The sequence below is a fragment of the Ictidomys tridecemlineatus genome, chromosome 2 (assembly GCF_052094955.1).
Source record: "Ictidomys tridecemlineatus isolate mIctTri1 chromosome 2, mIctTri1.hap1, whole genome shotgun sequence".
Classification (NCBI taxonomy): domain Eukaryota; kingdom Metazoa; phylum Chordata; class Mammalia; order Rodentia; family Sciuridae; genus Ictidomys; species Ictidomys tridecemlineatus.
In genome coordinates this window covers 118779976-118797411 of record NC_135478.1, presented here as the reverse complement: position 1 = coordinate 118797411, position 17436 = coordinate 118779976, and the positions used below count along the sequence as shown (strand labels likewise).

General features: G+C 42.9%; 1 long non-coding RNA gene and 1 pseudogene across 1 annotated transcript; both read right to left on the bottom strand.

The window, feature by feature from the left end:
* Window positions 1-10105: 10105 nt before the first annotated feature.
* LOC144370014 (uncharacterized) lies at window positions 10106-11430 on the bottom strand. Its single transcript, XR_013429925.1, has 2 exons — window positions 11343-11430; window positions 10106-11084 (listed from the first exon to the last, which is right to left on the bottom strand). It is a non-coding gene; the product is annotated as an uncharacterized LOC144370014 (long non-coding RNA).
* A 3656-nt stretch (window positions 11431-15086) lies between these two features.
* LOC101962221 (heterogeneous nuclear ribonucleoprotein A3 pseudogene) lies at window positions 15087-16254 on the bottom strand (annotated as a pseudogene).
* Between the last annotated feature and the right edge of the window lie 1182 nt (window positions 16255-17436).

Sequence of the window (17436 nt, the reverse complement as noted above, 5' to 3'; positions counted from 1 at the left end):
AGACTGACCACCCTCTCCCATCTCCTAAGGGCTCATGATGGAACAATCTAGAAAGATTGGCAAACCAGTTTTCTGATCACAGACCCTGCAGTTGAAGTTTCTATAAAAGAAGTCTTTTAACTAGTTTGCTCAGCTTCTCGTTTTCACTTTTCTTTCATCTAATCCACATACACCGAAGACTGTGTTCAAATGAAAGGACCCACCTCTTTCCCTTGCTAAAGTTGGGTGCTCTGGTTGGAGAGGTCAGAATTGTGGTCCTAGTAAGTTGATGGGTGGTGCTAAGCTGGGGAGGGCTGGGGAGGCTGTTGCCCAACATGTGGAATGATAACCACGACTCGTGTTTATTGAGCATTTATTATGTGCCAGGCACTGTGCCAAGGGCTTTGTACATGCTTTCCCCTTTGATTTCTACCTGGGGACTGTAGTATCCTCATTTTACAGGTGAGGAAGTGGAGGGAAAGTGGGCTTGCCTGAGGTCACAGAGATAATAAATGGTGAAGCCAGGACTGGCACTAGATTTGACGCCAGAACCCTTATTCTTACCCCCTTCCCTGCCCCCAAGTAGAAGGGAGAGTAAAAATAAATGTTCAATAAAGAAGCAGGATTGGGAGACTAGGTGGTCCTGGAAAGAGTCAGACATTTGTTGCCTTGCCTCCCAATTGCTTTGCTGCCCCTGTCATTTAGAAGGCCCAGCTGTGTTTACTGCCCATATATTCCCGAACACACCCTTGAACTCTATCAGTCTCCTCTTTTTGCTAAAGCCATCTCCTGCTTATTGTCTTCCACCACTGACAAGCTGTGTGACTAGGACAAGTTGCTGTTCCTCTCTGAGCAAGGAACCTATGAAGTGCAGTTGTCCTAGCGGGTGAGCACGGGAATCACACGAGATGATGGACAGGTCACGGTGGGCCGGGTGATTGGCACACGGGTGCCTATGATGTCTGTGGGCTCTGATTTCCCCACCGCTGAGCTGAGGATAGGTTCTGATGGTCTTTATATACCTGTCCCGTCAGAACCTGGTGTGGAGACTTGATTATAGAAAGTGCAAACGTTTGCACACTAGCCTAGGGGAGCCTTGAGTGGCGGGCACTTCTGACAAGCAAGGTTCTTCACATCCCTGCGGCTACCCAGTCCCGGGGCTGGAGATATGCCCTAAACTCCTGTTTGTTTCTTCCGCCAGTTAATGATTTACCTCCAGTGTTTAATTTTGTTTAAACAGACATGACCCCGTTGGTGCCCAAGGCTCTGTCCCTGCCAAAGTGGCTCAGAGATCAAAGAAATCTAAAGACACCAGAGCCCTCCCACTGCCCTGTCCCGGAATTGTCCTCTAGCCTGCTGGCAGCCACTCTGCACCACGGCACCATTGCCCCTTGACCTTGCCTGCAGCTATGCTTTAGTGAGCCCTTCTCTGTGAGGTTAGTCTGCAACCCTTGGGGGAAAGCCATGTGCCTGCCACCCCCTGGTGCTCCTGGGGCCTCCTAGGACGCCCTCCTCCCTCTTCCCACCATGGATGAGGTATCTAGAGGTGTCTGAAGTAGCTTCATTTGTTCCATTGAGGACATTGGGAACCAAAGATCCTTCTGGTTTGGCTCTGTCACTTACACCCGCTTCATGGCCGCTGTCTGTCCTCCCAGGCCTGTCAGAAAGAGGGCTGCCTGCTGCAGGCTGAGGCTTTGAATGTGACTCATCCCACACCCCCTGGTCTTCTCTAGTCTTGCAGTCTGGCCTCCCTGTCCAGCGCTCTGCCGGCTCCCTTCTTCACTTTCCTGCCTGTAGTACTTTCCCAGGGTTGTTTAAGCCTGTGGTTAAAACAGCTGGGCACGGTGGCGGGAATGCCAGCAGCTCAGGAGGCTGAGGCAAGAGGATCACGAGTTCAAAGCCAGCCTCAGCAACTTGATGAGGCCCTAAGCAGCTCAGCGAGAACCTGTCTCTAAATAAAATATTCAAAAGGGCTGGGGATGGGGCTCAATGCTTTCGCGTCCCTGAGTTCAATCCTCAGGACCAAATTAAATAAGTAAATAAAACCAGAGAGTTGTATTCTCTTACAGCCTGAAAGCTGGAGAATCTAAATCCTGGTGTCACCAGGGCCCTATTCACTCCAAAGGCTCTAGGCGGGATCCTTCCTCCGCTGTCCCCATCTCTGGGGGCTGTCCCTTGGAGGGTTCCTGGGGTTCCTGAGATTTTGACTCCATCTCTTCAGCCTCTGCTCCCATCTGCACACAGCTGTCTCCTTCTCTTTGTGTCTTTTCCTCTTCCTTCTATCATGAGGCCACTCGACATTGGATTTGGAGTCCACCCAGGTAAGAACCCAGGAGGAACTTGTTCTGAAATCCTTAACCTAATTACATAGGCAAACACCTTTTTTTTTTTTGTGAAATGAGGTCACTGCAGGTTCTAGGTGGGCCTATCTTGTAGAGGTCCACGGTTCAACCTGTGACTAGTGAAAAGGAGGAATGCCAGGAAGTGAAGATAAAACCAGCAAAGGCTCCAGGCAGGAGAGAGCCCAGCCACAGAGAACCGAGGCTCCCTGTGGCTGAAGAAGACTGGTAAGGGGGGCTTGGGCCGGTTCCTGCAATATTGAATACACCAAAGCAAAGAGATAGGGCTTCTCCTCATGGACTGAGAGCCACTGGAGGGTTTTAAGTAGGGGAATGGCACTCACTAATTGTCATCAATTATTGAGCATCTAAGAAAGTGACAACTTTTTATTCAAGTAGAAAAAAGCAGGGGGGAGAGGGGTCCGGCATCACAACATAGACACAAAATCAATGCCAAGAAGATTGAAGTCTTCAACTTGAAAGGCAAAACTTCAAAGCAAGGAAGGAAATAGGAGCCAATACTGTTTTGACTTTAGTGTTAGAGTAGTTTTTGTCTTTTAGGGTTGTGTGAGGGGGTCTGAGAATTGAACCCAGGGCTTGAAACATGTTAAGCACATGAGCTACATCCCCAGCCCTGGTGAATTTTTTTCTTTCTCTCTCTCTTTTTTTTTCCCATTTTTAATTGTAAATAGACACAATACCATTATTTTATACATTTATTTTTTACGTGGTGCAGAGAATCAAACCCAATGCCTCACATGTGCGAGGCAAGCACTTTACCACTGAGCTACAACCCCAACCCATCTTCTTCCTTTTTTTTTTTTTCAATTATTTTTGTGGTATTAAGAGGTATTGAACAAGGGGCCCCACCAATACTGGGAAATATTCTATCACTGAGCTATACATCTCCAGCCCTTTTTATTTTTTATTTCAAAGCAGTCCTGCTAAGTTTTTCAGGCTGGTCTCAAAACTGCAATCCTCCTGCCTTAGCCTCCCCAGTAGCTGGGATGACACGTGTATGCTACCATGCATGACATTTTTTTGTAGGGGGGGAGTTGGGGGGGCGTACCAGGGATTGAACTCAGCATATAAGGGACTGACCATTAAGCCACATCCCCAGCCTTATTTTATATTTTACTTAGAGACAAGGTCTCACTGAGTTACTTAGCAGCTCATAGTTACTAAGGCTGGCTTTGAACTCACGATTCTCCTCTCTCAGCCTCCTGAGCCACTGGGATTACAGGCTGTGCCACTGTGCCTGAATTCTATTTCAACTTTGAGAAAGGGTCTCACTGATTTTCCCAGACTGGCGTTGAACTTGCAGTCCTCCTGCATTAGCCTCCTGAGTAGCTGGGCTCCCTAAAGATTTCTCAATGAAGTCATATCATGAAGGAAAAGAGAGAAATAAAATTTTAAATCTTCAGTTAAAGGCTGGGGTTATGGCTCAATGGTAGAGCACTTGCCTGACACATGTGAGGCACTGGGTTTGAGTCTCAACACCACATTAAAAAAAATAAATAAAATAAGGGTACAGTGTCCATCTACAACTAAAAATATTTTTAAAAAAAAATTCAGTTAAACAAAAGGCATCATTAAAAAGGAGAACATAAGTCACAGATAGGAAGATTTTTGCAACATGTCATTAACAAAAATTGATATTGGGAATATGTAAAGAGAATGTGTCAATACATAGTATAAACATAAGCAGCCCAATAGAAAAGTAGGCAAAATGTAATTGGGCAAACCTGAATGGGCAATAAATGCATGAAGAAACTCACTCAGAAACAAGGAAGAAGCCTGGCATAGTGACACATGCTGGCAATTACAGTGATTCAAGAGACTGAGGCAGGAGGATTACAAGTTCAAGGCCAGTTTGAGCAAACTTGGTGAGACCCTCAGTGCCTTAGTGAGATCTTGTCTCAGAAGAAAAAGGACTGGGACTGTAACAGTGTAATATAAAAATGCCCTTACAGGTACCAAAAAACATGAAAGAGCACATTAAAATCACAATAAGATCCAGTGCACAGTAACATTGGAAAACATTACTTTGTAGCAAGTATTGATGAGGATGTGGGCCGTGAGAAGTCTCATATCACTGGGAATGTGTAAATTGGCATGATTATGGCTGGGGTTGTAACCCAGTGATAGAGCACTTGCCTAGCACATGTGAAGCACTGGGTTCGATCCTCCACACCACATAAAAATAAATAAATAAATACAATAAACATATTGTGTCCACCTACAACCAAAAATACATTTTTTAAATTGGCATGATGGGTTTGGAGAGCAATTTCATAGTTCAGGTTGAGTATCTCCATCTGAAAATCCAAAATCCAAAATGCCCCAGAATCATAACGTTTTTAAGTGTGAAGATGGTGCCACAAGAGGAAAATTTTATATCTGACTTCATTTGACAGACTGCAGTCAAAACACAACTGCACTAAAAATATTGTCTAAAATTACCTTCAAGTTGTGTTTTTAAGCATTTTTATGTGAGATATAAATGAATTTTGCACTTAAATTCAGATCTCATCCCCAATATGTCTCATTAATGTATATGCAATTGTAATAAAATCTTCAGTTAAGGGGTAGGGTTGTGGGCCCAAGTATTTTGGGGGGGGGGTAAGGGGGGATGCTGGGGATTAAACTCAGGGGCACTCAGCCCCTGAGCCATATCCCCAGCCCTATTTTGTATTTTATATAGAGACAAAGTCTCACTGAGTTGCTTAGTGCCTCACTTTTGCTGAGGCTGGTTTTGAACTCACAGTCCTCCTGCCTCAGCCTCCTGAGTCACTGGGATGACAGGCGGGCGCCACCACACCTGGCCAAACATTTTTAATTTTTATTTATTTATCTTTTTTTTTTTTTTTTTTTAGCATTTTGGATAATGAACATTCAGCCTGCATCTGCTAAAGCTGTTGATGCACACACCAACAACTTCTCATTCCCATTCTTACATTTGTATACTTACAAAAATCCTTGCTCATGCACACAAGGAGGCAGAAACAAAAATGTTCAGAGGAGTATTGTTTTCAATGGCTAAAACTTGGAGAATAAATGATCATTCACAAGAGAGTGGACAGATATGGGACAGTCACTACGAAGTAGCAGAGAGCCAGGAACGTGAAAACTTGGTTGATTCATAAATGCTAAATAAAATGTAAAGAACACTCAATGTAGGATTTCATTTAAATAAGCTGTACAAACATCCAAAACAATACCACTTCTTGTTAGGACATACATATAGATGTAATAAAATTATAACAACTTTTTTATTATGGGAATAAAATCAAGCTGGGAATAGTATTTACTTTGGACAGGAGGAGATGTGATTGGAAAGGCCCATGGGGATTCTGGGGGAATGTTCATTAATTTATTTATTTACTTAGAGACTGGAGATTGAACCCAGGGGCCCTTTACCCCTGAGCCAGCCCTTTTTACTTTCTAATTTTCCAGACAGTCTCACTGAGCTACTTAGGGCCTCACTAAATTGCTGAGGCTGACCTTAAACTTGCAATCCTCCTGCCTCAGCCTCCCAAGTTGCTGGGATTATAGGCCTATACTGCCATGCTTGGCTATTCATCTTCTTTCCATTTTTTTTTTTTTTTTTTTTTTTTTTGAGACAGAATCTTGCTATGTTGCCCAGGCTGGCCTTGAATTGCTGGGCTCAATCTATCCTCTGCCTCAGCTTGGGCTACATGCTACCACCCCTAGCTTCATGATTTTTTTTTTTTTTTTCCTGTGCTAGGGATCAAATCCAGGGCCTCATGCTTGCTAGGCGAACACTCTATCACTGAGCCACATCCCCAACCTGGCTCCATGATTTTTTAAAAATTGTTTTTTATAGTTCTAGGGAACCAACATAGGGTCTCACACATGTCAGAAAAGCACTCTACCATTGAGCTACATGTAACTCCAGTTCCTTGATGTTTCAGTTTTTAACCTGTGTGGTGGAAATTCATATATTTATTATATTATCTTTTTTGTGGGGGGTATTTAACTCAAGGATACTCAGCCACTGAGCCACATCCCCAGCTCTATTTTGTATTTTGTTTAGAGACAGGGCCTCACTGAGTTGCTTAGGGCCTTGCCATTTCTGAGGCTGGCCTTGAACTCAAAATCTTCCTGCCTCAGCCTCCTGAGCCACTGGGATTACAGGCGTGTGCCACAGCACTCAGCCTATATTATCTTTTATATCTTTTGGTATGTGAAATATTTTATACAAAGAGGTGATAACAAAGCTCAAGCAAGTGAAACAATTCACTAAGTCATTAGCTGTCAGGAAATTGAAAATCAAAATCACAATGAGACATTACTTCACACCCACTAGAAGGGCCATGATCAAAGAAACAAAATAACAAGTGTTGGCAAGGATGCAGAGAAATTGAATCTTGTGCCTTGCTGGTATGAATGTAAAATGGTGCAGCTGCTATGGAAATCAGTTTGGCGGTTCCTCAAAAAGTTAAACATAGCCAGGCACAACATCCCACGCCTGTAATCCCAGTTACTTGGGAGTTTGAAGCAGGAGAATCACAAGTTGGAGACCAACCAGGACAATTTAAGGAGACCCTGTCTCAAAAACTAAAGAAGACTGGGGATGTCACTCAGTAGTAGATCACTTGCCTAGGAATCATGAGTCCCTGGATTCAATTCCCAGTACTGAAAAAAAAAAAATTAAAAGTAAGATTACCATATGATCCAGATGTATGACTCTAGGAGTATTTCAAAAGAATCAAAAGAAGGGATTTATATAGCAACATTCATATCAGCATTATACAAAACAGCCAAAAGGTGTAAATAACCCAATTGTCCATCAACAATGAATGTGTAAGGAACAAGAGAATCTAATTCAGTCTTAAAGGTATAAAAATTCTCAGCCTGGCACAGTGGTGCACCCGTGTAAGCCCGTGGATTTGGGAGACTGAGGCAGGAGAATCACAAGTTCAAGGCTAGCCCCAGCAATTTAGCAAGGTCCTAAGCAACTTAGTGAGCCCCTGCCTCAAAATAAAAAAATAAAAAGGGTTGGGGATATGGCTTAGTGGTAAAGTACCCCTGGGTTAAATCCGTAATACCAAAGGGGGAAAAAGGTCCAAATTCTCATATACACTACAACCTGAGTAAACCTGGAAACTATCATGTTAGGTGAAATAACCAGCCACAAAAGAACAAATATGATGTGATTCTGCTTGTATATAGGTCTATTTTAAGGCAAGTTCACAAAGAGACAGTGTGATTTGTGATTACGAGGGAATAGAAGAAGTCAAGAGTTATTGTTTATTGGGTATAGAGTTTCTGTTTGGGAATCACACACACACACACAAAAAAAGTTCTGAAAATGGATAGAGATGATGGTCACCCAATATTGTGAATATGCTTAATGTCGCTGAGTTGTGCTCTTAAAAATGGTTCAAGTTGTAAATTTTAGGTCATTTATATTTTATCACAATAAACAAAAACACCAAAGGAAGGTAAAAGGATAGAAAAATATAAACCATGTAAATTATTTTCTTTTCTTCTTTTTTTTTGTACCAGGGATTGAAACCAGGGGTGCTTAACCACTGAGCACCATTGCCAGCCCTTTTTTATATTTTATTAGTGACAGGGTCTCACTGAGTTGCTTTGGGCCTCGCTAAGTTTCTGAGGCTGGCTTTGAACTCATGATCCTTCTGCCCCAGCTTCCCAAGCTGCTGAAAACCACATAAATTTTAATTAAAAGAAAATAAAAGCTGGACATGGTGTTATACACTTGTAATTCCAGAAACTCAGGAGGCTGAGGCAGGAGGATCCCAAGTTTGAGGCCACTCTGGGCAATTTGGCGAAACCCTGTCTCAAAATAAAAAAATAAAGGTCTGGGGTTGTGGCCTAGCATGTGTGAGGTCCTGGGTTTGATCCTCAGCACCACATAAAAATAAATAAACAAACAAACAAATAAATGTATTGTGTCCAACTACAACTAAAAAATAAATATTAAAAAATAGTAAAATAAAAAGGGCTCGGATAGACCTCAGAGGTAGAGCATTTGCCTCATGTATTTGAGGCCCTGGATTTAATTCCCAATAACATAACAACAACAAAGAGAAAATTCAAAACAAAGTCAAGTAACTGTATTAAAAAACAAGAACAGCAATACTATTACAAAGTGGCACATGGTTGAATCTAAACTATTTGTCTTCCACAATTGCTTCATAGATTTTTTATTACATAAAAGTCAACTTTTTTTTAATATTAATTTTTTTAGTTTTCGGTGGACACAACATCTTTGTTTGAATGTGGCGCTAAAGATCGAACCTGGGCCGCACGCCTGCCAGGCGAGCGCGCTACCGCTTGAGCCACATCCCCAGCCCTAAAAGTTAACTTTTTTCCTTTTTGGTGCAGGGGATTGAACCCAGGGGTGCTTAACCACTTAGCTTAGGGTCTAACTAAGTGGCTTAGGGCCTTGCTAAATTGCTGAGGCTGGCCTCATGCTTGTGATCCTCTTGCCTCAGCCTCTCAAGTAGCTGGGATTATATGTACACACCACCTTACCCAGCTGCAGCAAGTAATTTGAATTCCTTCATTCTCATTGCATAATAGAATCTCAATATGTGAACATTTCCCAATTTATCTATTTTACTGCTGATGAGATCTGAAGCAATTTTCAGGGTTGTTGGGATTTTTTGTTTGTTTGTTTGGTTGGTTGGTTGGTTGGTTTTGGTACTAGGAATTCAACCTAAGGGTGCTTTACCTCTGAACTCCATCGCCAGCCCTTTAGACTTTTTATTTTGAGGCAGGATCTTGCTCAATTTGCTAAGGCTGACCTTGAATTTATGATCTTCCTGCCTCAGTAGCTGGGATGACAGGCATGTGCCACTGCATCTGGCTCTCGATTTCCAGTTTTTGGTATTAAGAGCATGCTGCAGTGAACTCTGTAGTTTGTATCTTCTGGTGGACATATGTACACATTTCAGTCGTGCACATACCTAGGAGTGGGATCTTTGGGTCATGGGATTTATACATATAATCAACTTTGGTGACTACTGTCTGTTTTCCAAAGTGGTTGTACAAATCATTCTCCTGCAAACAGAACATGAAAGTTTGTTTCAAATTCTCAACATTTGGTATCATCTGCCTTTTACATCTTAACTGCTCTAGTGGGTATATGAAATGTACATTGTTATTGGGTTTTTATTTTTTATTTTTATTTTTTGGTACTAGGGATTGAACCCAGGGGCATTCAACCACCAAGTCACATCCCCAGCCCTATTTTGTATTTTATTTAGAAACAGGGTCTCACTGAGTGGCTTAGCACCCCGCTTTTGCTAAGGCTGGCTTTGAACTCACAATCTTCCTGCCTCCACCTCCAAGCCACTGGGATGACAGGAATGTGCCACCACACCTGGAGACATGTACATTTTTAAAAATTTTATTTATTTATTTATTCTAACTTAGTATATATGACAGCAGATTGCATTCTTACTCATTGTACACAAATGCAGCACAACTTTTCATTTCTCTGGTCGTACATGATGTAGAGTTGCACCACATGTGCAGTCATACATGTACCTAGGGTAATGATGTCCATCTCATTCCACCATCTTTCCTGCTCCCATCCCCCTTCCCTCCCCTCTCTCCCCTTTGCCCACTCAAATTCCACTCAAACTTCCCATGCCTCCTCCCTCATTATGGATCAGTATCCACTTATCAGAGACAACATTCAGCTTTTGGTTTGTTGGGATTAACTTACTTCACTTAGCATGATATTCTCCAACTCCATCCATTTACCTGCATATGCCATAATTTTGTTCTCTTTTTTTTTTAAGAGAGAGAGAATTTTTTAATATTTATTTTTCAGTTTTCGGCTGCCACAACATTTTTATTTTATTTTTTTTAGGTGGTGCTGAGGATCGAACCCAGCGCCCCGCGCATGCCAGGCGAGCGCGTTACCGCACATCCCCAGCCCCAATTTTGTTCTCTTTTAATGCTGAGTAATATGACAAGTACATTTTTAAGGCTTTTGATTCTTATTACCCAAATGGACTTCTAGAAAGTTGCTGTAATTAACATTTGTGCCATTGAGACATCAGAATCCAGAAATCTTTGAGTTTGTTGAGTTTAAGATGACAAATATCCCTAGAGGGTCCCTACAAAAATCTGTATCATGTTTCCTTGGAGTTGTATGATGTATTGCCCCAGGCAATGTACCTTCAGAGGCATGATCTCATTTGACCTTGTGACCTGGACTAAAAGGGCTGGCATAATTACCCCTATTTTACAGATGGTGGGGGTGAAGCTGAGGCGCTGAGAGTTTTAGTCTCTTGGTTTGTAAAGGGTGAAGCCAGGACTAAAAGCCAGGTTTTCTGACTACTAGGTCAATAATACTATTAATCAGGCCACGTTCACCTACAGTGAACTTAAAATAGACGATGAGTATGCCATATGATGGATATATCACCTAGGAACAAAGTCTGAGTTCATTCCACATTTACTTTGAAAAACTTAATCTATGTGCCTAAATGTAGCCACGTTCTGTGCCTGTATCTGAAAATTCCAAGAGAAGTTTTAAAGGTCAAGGACAAAGTTAAGGATCTCTTAATTACTTCAGGACTTCACTCCTAATCTTTCCATGAAAATAAGGTCTTTCTGCTAAACCACTGGGCCAGAGCATCAGGCCTTTGACAAGTACTATAATCATGCAAAGCAGAAAACATCTCCGTCTCTCCCCAACGTACAAATATACTGCAGTACTGATGCCCGCTCGGCATGGCGGTGCCAGGCTCAGTCCCAGAGCTGCGAAAACAAGAAAGAAAAGAAATACTGATGCCAAACTATCCCAAGCCACTGAAGTTGGTCAAACTTAGAGGGGTCTCTGCTGTCACAACCCCATGACCATACTGGAAGGAATTCCAGAAATCATCTAAGGTTCACAGAGAGAGCATAAAGCTTTCCCCTCCTGGACCAACTCCCACCAGTCAGTGTTGAAAAGAATTTCGAGGTGGCGTGTGCGTGGAGTTGGAGGGAAAGGCTCCCGCAGCTGGTCAGAGCTACCTGTCATGGTACTGGAGGTGGCTGTGTATAGGTCCCTCTTCATTTCACAGGTACAGAGCTGAGTAGAAGGGAAGTGCCTTGCCCAAGCTGGGACTTCAGCGTGAGTCGCCCAGCCTTCGGGGCGTGGCTCCTCCTCTGTGCGCAGCCTCCGAGGACCTTCCAGCCTCACACTGTGCCCGTGAAACATTGTAGCAAGGTAGTACCAGAGAACTGTTTCTTTCTGAACAGAATCTAAGTCTTCACCTCAGTTGTCCCCAGTTCTGGGTGTCCTTTTGTCCTTGACAATTTATGAGCTGCAGGCTGGCTCCCCACATCCATTACCCGCGACAGATACAAAAGCGATGGATGCAAGATTTTAAAAAATATTTAGTTTTTAGTTATAGGTGGACACAATATCTTTATTTTATTTTTATGTGGTGCTGAGGATCAAAGCCGGTGCCTCACGCATGGCAGGCGAGCCCCCTACCTTTGAGCCATAACCCCAGCCTCTAGAGGCAAGATTTCATGGCCAATCCAGCCCTGTTTTCTTTAGTGGAATGGGTAGCAAGCGAGACTTCTTGAGCTTAAGGTCGGGGGAGCAGTCAGGAATCAAAGCAGAGAGCATGACCTTTCGGCATCCAGCCTTTCATCTAAGAGCAGCAACTGGAGCGCTGAGCGTGTTCCAGCGCGCTGCTTAGATTGCCCCCTAGTGCTAGAAAGAAGAACTACGATTAAGCCAGTCGCACCAGTTTCCAGCTGTAAATGGGCCGCTAAGGTCTTGTTTAACTTGCAACCCTTTCTTTTACAGTTGAGAAAGGCAGGGTGCATGGGAGGAAAGGAAATCACCAGGAACGTGAGCAAAATAGTGGTGAAGCCTAGACTAGAATCAAGTCTTAAACTTTCACACTCCCATAATGAAGACGCTGGCCACAGAGAGAGAAATTAAGCATTGTCTTAAAAGAAGCAGGGAATGACCCAACGTAGTACAAGCTCTACAAGATACAAAAAATGCACATTAAAAATCCCTCCTTCTTGGGCTGGGGTTGTGGCTCAGTGGTAGAGTGCTCGCCTAGCATGTGTGAGGCACTGGATTTGATCCTTAGCACCACATATAAGTAAATAAAATTAAGATTCATCAACAACTTAAATTAAAAAAAAATTCTCTCCTCTTAGGCTAAGGCTGTAGCTCAGTGGTAAAGCACCTGTTTCACCTGTGTAAGGCACTAGGTTCAATCCTCAGTACCACATTAAATAAATAAATAAAGATACTATGTGTTCATCTACTACTGAAAAAAATATATTTTAAAAAATATCTCCTCTTTCACAATGTAAGTCATTTAAAGACATAAACTTTGGGTGATATACCAAGTATCCTAATGATTAAGAAATGGTTAAGGGGCTGGGGATGTGGCTCAAGCGGTAGCCCGCTCACCTGGCCTGCACAGGGTACGGGGTTTGATCCTCAGCACCACATAAAAATAAAATAAAGATGTTGTGTCCGCCAAAAGCTGAAAAATAAATATTAAAAAATTCTCTCTCTCTCTCTCCTATCTCTCTCTCTCTCTTTAAAAAAAAAAGAAATGGTTAAAAAGCTAGAAGAATTTTGAATGCTTTGATAAAGAAAAGATAAATATTTAAGGATGTAGATATGCTTAGCCTAATTTATTTTTATTATTTCAGGGGGGTCCTGGGAATTGAACTCAGGGTCACTCAACCACTGAGCCACATCCCCAGCCCTATTTTGTATTTTATTTTGCTTGGCCTAATTTAAACACTACCCAATGGCCTGGTGTAGCTCAATGGTAAAGCACTGGCCTAGCATGTGTCAGATCCTGGGTTCATCCCCAATACCACAAAACAAACCAACAAACAAAACACTGCATAATAAATACATGTACCAGAACATCACAGGATACCCCATAAACATGTACACTTTTATGTTTTTAAATATCAGTTAAAATAAATTTAGTTTAAGTTTTAAAAATGATAATGACTTTTACCATTATTCCCATTTTGGGAGTGGTACTGGGATTGAACTCAGGGGCCCTCAACCACTGAGCCACATCCCCACCCAATTTTGCATTTCATTTAGAGACAGGGTCTCACTGAGTTGCTTAAGGGCCTTGCTTTTTGCTGAGGCTGAGTTTGAACTCGAGATCCTCTTGCCTCAGCCTCCTGAGGAGCTGGAACACTATTCCCATTTTCCAGATGCTGGGCTTAGTAACACTTGTCTGCTAAACTACGCACCCCCCCTCCCATCAGCCACCTTTCACTCACTCAACAAATATTGCTGGAGCTCTCCTCCATGCCAAGCTCCTGATTGATGCTGGAGATGCCACAGTGGCCCAAATGACTCAGGGTGACTAGATTCTAATTGGGGAGATGGGTGATAAACATATCAATAACCAAACACACGCCCTGTTGGTGTCGTGGAGTGAATTTTTTTTCTTTGATATGAGGGATTGAACCCAGGGGTGTTCGACCACTGAGTCACATCCCCCAGTCCTTTTGTAACTTTATTTTTTATTTTGAGACAGGTGCTTAGGGCCTCACTAAGTTGCTGAGGCTGGCTTTGAACTTGGGATCCTCCTGCCTGAGCTTCCTGAGCTGCCCGGAATATAGGCATGCAGAGTGAATGTTTGTGACCTCCAAAATTTACCTATTGAAGCTCTGACTCCCAGCAAGCCTACATTTGGAGATGGGGACCAAAAGGCAGTCATTAAGGTAAAGTGAGGTCCTGATCTGACAGGATTAATTAACCCCTTATAAAAGGAAATGCCAGGGCTGAGGATGTGGCTCAAGCGGTAGCGCACTCGCCTGGCATGCGTGCGGCCCGGGTTCGATCCTCAGCACCACATACCAACAAAGATGTTGTGTCCGCCGAGAACTAAAAAATATTAAAAAGAATTCTCTCTCTCTCTCACTCTCTCTTAAAAAAAAAAAAAAAGGAAATGCCAGGGGGCAGGAGACATGGCTCAGTGGTAGAGCGCATGCTTAGCATGCACAAGACCCGGCAGCCATCTCCAGCACTGAAAAAAATACAAAGAAGAAACATCTCTACCTCCAAGTGCACAAGGAGGAGGATGTGACCACACCGAGAGAAGGTGGCCTTCTGCAAGCCAAGAAAAGAGCCCTTACTCAACCCCAAATCAGCCAGAACATTGATCTTGGACTTCCAGCTTCCAGGACTATAAGAAAATAAGTATCTGTTGTTTACGTCACCCAGCCTAGAGTTTTGTGTTATGGGAGCCTGAGCTAGGTGGCAGTTAGGTCGTCATGATTACCATAAAGAAAAAGAAGTCAGGGTCAGGCCTCAGGAGAGTGGAAGATGTTAACTACTTCCCAAAGAGGGGTGAGGACAGGCCTCTCTAAGAAGGTGATTGCTGTTTAACTCCAGGAAGTTTTTACTTTTTTTTTTTTTTTTGAAAAGTTAAAAATTCCTTAATTTTTTTATTCCTGGTATCAATACCACAATTTATAGGGCAATATACCTGATGTCATGAAAAGAAAAAGACAAAGCCACAACAGATAACAGACCTCAGGAATGTACATCTCACTGACACTACATTGCACTAATCAATAGCTGCACTTTTTGCACACTGTGGCTATGACAGTCCTGGACAAGAAGGGTTTCCTGTTTAAGCTGCAGTAAACTTTTCTGACTATGGATCACCGTTCCTTCTGTGGCAGATTTTTACAGTTCCTCTAATGCATTGGGAACGACTGTCTCAAAGTAACCTGCAGCTTTCCTGACAACCCCTCGCTCTCTCTCTCTCCTGCTAAGAACTGCAGCACTTTTCTGCTGTGTTTAAAACCTTCTGCTACCATATCCACCACTTCCACCACCAGATCCATAACCACCACCAGAGGGACTGCGAGAGCTTCTTCCACCAAAACTGCCCCCTTTCATGGGTTCACAATTGGACTGCTGTTGTCCACTGTAATTTCCAAAATCATTATAGTTCCCACCACCACCATAGTTACCACTACCAAAATTTCCTCCTTCATTGTAACCATCATATCCTCCTCCACTACCATATCCACCTCCTTGGTTTCCATATCCTGGTCCACCACCACCATAACCTCCTCTGCTACTATAACCAGGAACCACCACCATAGTTGCCACCATCACCTCCAAATCCATTATATCCACCGTCGCCTCCTCCGTAACTACCTCTGCTGCCACCACCTCCACCACCATAGCCTCCTCTTCCACCAGAGTTCCCACCACGGCCAAAGTCACCTCCACCACCTCCAAAGTTTCCTCCACGGCCCATAAAGTTGCCAGATCCACCTCCAGGACCTCTTTGTGATCCAGCAGACTGCATCTCTTGTTCATAAAGGGTCTTTTCCACTTCACAATTAGGTCCATTAATAGTGTGGGATTTCTGAACAACAATGTTGCCAACTGTATCATGATCATCAAAAGATACAAAAGCAAATCCTCTCTTCTTCCCGCTCTGCCTGTCTTCCATAACTTCTATGGTTTCAATCTTGCCATACTTTTCAAAGTAATCTCTCAAATTATATTCTTCTGTATCTTCTTTAATACCACCAACAAACATTTTCTTCACTGTTAGATGGGCAGCAGGCTTTACAGAATCCTCTCTAGAAGCAGCTCTCTCTGGTTCCACGACGCGCCCATCAACCTTGGGTGGCCGAGCACACACACACATGTTGCTGCATCCACCTCTTCAACCCAAGAGTAAGTCACAAAACCAAAGCCCCTGGAACGATGTGTTTGGGAGTCTCTCATTACCACACAATCTGTGAGTGTGCCCCATTTCTCAGAATGTTCCCTTAAACTATCCCCTGGAGTTTCAAAGCTCAGACCACCCATCAACAGCTTCCTCAATTGCTCTGGTTCCTTTGGATCGTGGCCCTCCTCCCCCCAGCAGCGGTGGCCAGGGCTGGGCAGCAGTTTTGCCTCCATTTTGAGACCGGACTCGCCTCTTCCAACTCGAGTTCAATATCAGTTTTTTACATTTTTGATAGTCGTGAAACATCCACCCAGATCAAGCTATGGAATGTTTTCCGTTGCTTTCTTACTCATAATCTCTTTTCTTTACAAAGTGACCATCCTCAGGTATTTTGTTATAGAAATACAAAATGGACTGCCAATCTGCACCCACCTAATTAATGGTCAAGATTTTTCTGACTTCCATCAGCATGGATTCCTTTTGGTTGTTTCTGAACTTCCTAATAATGGAATCCTATAGGATATTGATGGTTACATCCCACCTCTTATTGTTTTTATTTTAAGACAGGGTCTCACAAAGTTTTCTAGGCTGGTCTTAAACTCCAGAATTCAGGTGATCCTTCTGCCTTAGCTTCCCCAATAGCTGGCATTACAGGTGTGAGCTACCACATCTGGCAGCAAAGAACATTCTTGAGCATGTCCTTACATGATAACTTACTTCTGTGAGTGGAATTACAGAGCTATAGAGTGTATTTACACTTAGGTTTGGTAATTGCTGCTATCTTAGTCCATTTTGAATTTCTATAACAAAATACCTGAGGATGGTCACTTTGTAAAGAAAAGAGATTATGAGCAAGATAGCAACAGAAAACAGGTTACTATGCTGAGCATGATCACTGAGTGCTTGAAATATGTTTAATGTGACTGAGGCATTGAGTCTTTAATCAGGTTCTTCTTAAAATATTTATTTATTTATTTTTGGTGCTGGGGATTGAACCCAGGAGTGCTCTACCACTGAACTACATCCCCAGCCCTTTTTATTTTGTATTTTGAGACAAGATGTTGATGAGTTGCTGAGCCTGGCCTCAAACTTGCAATCCTCCTGCCTCAGCCTCCTGAGTTGCTGGGATTACACGCATGCACCACCACGCCTAGCTGAATTTTTAATTAATTTATGTATTCATTTATCCTTATTATTGTTATTTAAAATTTTTTTTGTAGTTGTAGATGGACAGAATGCCTTTATTTTATTTGTGTATTTTTATGTGGTGCTGAGGATGGAACCCAGTGCCTCACACATGCTAGGCAAGCGTTCTACCGCTAAGCTACTACCCAGCCCTCATTATTATTTTTGCAGTGCTGAGGATTGAACCCAGAGCCTCATGCATGCTAGGCAAGCATTCTACCACTGAGCTA